The sequence below is a fragment of the Microtus oregoni genome, unplaced genomic scaffold (genome assembly GCF_018167655.1).
Source record: "Microtus oregoni isolate MIOR12 unplaced genomic scaffold, Mior012 000022F_ref0000154, whole genome shotgun sequence".
NCBI classification, from domain to species: domain Eukaryota; kingdom Metazoa; phylum Chordata; class Mammalia; order Rodentia; family Cricetidae; genus Microtus; species Microtus oregoni.
The window spans coordinates 14,399,688-14,403,236 of NW_024543081.1; the positions used below are offsets into that span (position 1 = coordinate 14,399,688).

A 3,549-nucleotide genomic window follows, 5' to 3' on the forward strand; every position below is an offset into this window, starting at 1 on the left:
TTGATGCCAGTCTGGTCTACAGGGGTTCCAGGTCAGCCAGGGCTACAGAGAGAATCCTGTCTCAAAAAACCAAAGAGAGAGAGAGAGAGAGAGAGAGAGAGAGAGAGAGAGAGAGGGAGGGACTATGTACAGCTCTCCCAGAGGCCCTAAGTTTGGTTCTTAGCACCCTTGTGAGATAGTTCATAACTGGTTTTCATTCCAAGCCTTGGGGATCAGATGCCTCTAACCACATAGCCATTTACACTCCTGTGCGCAGTGTTTTCCCATATACATACAATTTAAAAAATAAAAATAAATCTAGCTGGGCAGCAGTGGTGCATGCCTTTAGCCTCAAAAACTGGGTGGGGTGGGGGTGGGGGCAGAGGCAGGTAGATCTCTGTGAGGTCAAGGCCAGCCTGTGATATGGGAGTCCCCTCAGTGTGTTGTGATTACCATTAATGAGTAAAGAAACTGCCTTGGCTTGTTGATAGGGCAAAACTTAGGTAGGCGAAGAAGACGGAACTGAATGCTGGGAGAAGGAAGGTAGAGAGAGAGACACCATGGCATCGCCAGAGTCAGACATGCTGAATCTTTGCTGGTAAGCCATTGTCACGTGGCAATATACAGATGAACAGAAATGGGTTAATTTAAGATGTAAGAGTTAGCTAATAAAAAGCTAGAGCTAGGGGCCCAATATGGCCGCTCTCCGCTACCATCGTTTCCTTAAGCTTTGTGAGGAATGGCCAGTGGATGAGACCAAACGGGGCCGGGACTTGGGCGCAGGCCTTTCGGGAGGGAGAGAACACCCAGGTGGCAGACCTGAGGCCTGTGATCAGATGTATGAAAGCTTAGCACGACTGCATTCAAACTACTATAAACACAAGTACCCTCGCCCCAGAGAAACCAGCTTCAGTGGCCTGTCCGTGGAAGAATACAAGCTGATCCTGTCCACAGACACCCTGGAAGAGTTTCAGGAGATGGATAAGAGCGTGTGAAAGAAACTCCAAGAGAAGTTTGCACCCACAAGGCCAGAGGAGAAACATAAAGCCTGGGCACGGGTCTTGTCCCGCCCACGTACCTGACCCTCATCAATAAAGCTGTCCAGTTTCTCCAAAAAAAAAAAAAAGCTAGATGTGGTTATTTTGGTTCTGGGCAGCCGGGACGAACAAGCGGCCACCCCCTGCAACAACCCTGTTCTACAGAGTGAGTTCCAGGACAGCCAGGGCTGCTACACAGAGAAACTCTGTCTCAAGAAACAAAACAAAAAAAAAAAAATAAAAACAAACAAAAAATCTATGTCCTCGTCCCTCCAAAGGTAGGGAATATACAAACATTTGAATCACAGAACCCTGGGAAGCTCAAATAAAGCCAAGTCTAGGAAATCATGCAGAATGAAGAGGTAGAAAGAAAGGATTTGTCTTCCTTTCTTCTTTCATAGATAAAGTTCCAGATTCTTTTTTAATAATTTATTTAACTTTATGTGCATTGGTATGAAGGTGTCAGATCCCCTGGAACAGTTGTGAGCTGCCATGTGGGTGCTGGGAATTGAACCCAGGTCCCCTGGAAAAGCAGCTACTGCTCTTAACTGTTGAGCCATCTCTCCAGCCCCCAATTTCCAGATTTTCCTAGAAGATGGCCAGTCTTTGAACATATTCAGCAGTGGAGGGTATCCGTCCATTCAGTTGTGTCCTTTCCTTGGTGGGAATGAGCTCTGGTGGCAGGAAGCGTCCAGGGTTAGCCACTCTCCCAAGTGACCCTGCTCTCAGAGCTTGAATATTAGGAACCTTGCATGCTACCTACTTCTCCCCTGGGCTTGTCCCTAAAGAGTCTCTAAGAACCCTGCTCTCTGGCAAGCTTAAGGCAGCTACTCTCCTGAGGTAGGAGGATTCCTGAGAGTTTGAGGCCAGCTGGGCAAAGGGCAGTCCAGGTTCCATAGCGAGATCCTGAGATGATAGATAGATAGATAGATAGATAGATAAAGAGAGGCGCTCTCACACACATGTGTTTTGTTGTGTGTGTGTGCTCACATGTTCACCTTGCACAGTACACAGCAGAGGGACAGAGAACAGTAATGGGTTACTTCCTGTTGGCTGCTCTTTTTTCTATGAGCCAGCAGGCTGAAAGAACTGCTGTCCCATGGCAGAGATGTTGGTATTTGAAGGAAGGTTTTCAACCTGTGGGTCGACCTCTTTGGGGCACATATCAGATACCCTGCATATTATTTACATTATTATTATTTACATTATGATGCATAACAGCAGCAAAATTCTAGTTATGAAGTAGCAATGAAACAATCTCATGGTGGGGACCACCACAGCATCAGGAAGCAGCATTGCTCTAGTGATTTTAATGAACCTGGAACACTGTCTCGGGTTACTATTTTGTGTCTAACCGATCTACTTGCATTACCAATGGCACAGTCTTGGAGCAACCCAGCATATAGGTGTTATACTGTCTGGTCTTGTGTGTCAACTTGACACAAGCTAGTGTCATCAGAGAGGAAGGAGCCTCAGCTGAGGAAATGTCCCCATGAGATCCAGCTGTAAGACATTTCTCAGTTAGTGTTCAATGGGGGAGGTCACAGCCCATGGTGGGTGGTGTCTTCCCTAGGCTTATGATCTTGGGTTCCATAAGAAAGTAGGCTGAGCAAACCAGGGGAAGCAATTTGGTAAGCAGCCCCTCTCCATCAGCTCCTGCCTCCAGGTTCCAGCTCTGCTTGAGTTCTTGTTCTGACTTCCCCCAATAATGGACTATGATCTGGAAGTGCAAGCCAAATAAATCATTTCTTCCCCAACTTGCTTTTTGGTCATGGTGTTTCACTGCCATAATAGAAATCCTAAGACAAGTGTCCAGTTTGCCCTCTGAGGAGACAGCACAGTGAGGCCATATCTATAAAGTATGCGTGTGGGTGCCTAGTCCTTCCAGGACTACAGTGGGGACAGAGGGGATGGAGAAGGGATAAGATAACCATCTGTCATTCATATAGCAACTAGCATGGTCCCACCACTATTACAGCCTTCCAGTCATCTCTTTAGCCCAAAATCTCACAGAAGGGGGGGCTGGAGAGATGGCTCAGAGGTTAAGAGCATTGCCTGCTCTTCCAAAAGTCCTGAGTTCAATTCCCAGCAACCACATGGTGGCTCACAACCATCTGTAATGGGGTCTGGTGCCCTCTTCTGGCCTGCAGACATACACACAGACATAATATTGTATACATAATAAATAAATATTTAAAAATAATCTCACAGAAGGGAATGGGGTCTGGGTGCAGAGCCTGCACATCTGGCCACACCAGCCCCTTCATTGCGATAGAGCACAGGTTTCTCTTCCATCTTCTTGTTCCAGCACGGCTGGGCACGGCTGGACGCAGTGTAGACAGCAGATTTCCCTCTCTCCTATGGTGGATACAGAGTTGATTGACCTCTAATGACAGCAGATGGCCCTCTCTGTGACAATGATCTCTGGGTCCTAGGTTGATTCACTCCCTGGAGGAGCTTCACTACTATGTTTATAGCCGTTTATTTCCTCTGCGATTCCAACCAGCAGGGGCCATCTCCTGGGAGGGGTGGG

At 47.3% G+C, this 3,549-nt stretch overlaps 1 pseudogene; it reads left to right on the top strand.

Moving 5' to 3' along the window:
• The first annotated feature begins 674 nt into the window (after positions 1-674).
• LOC121461040 lies at positions 675-1,061 on the top strand (annotated as a pseudogene).
• The last annotated feature ends 2,488 nt before the right edge of the window (positions 1,062-3,549 follow it).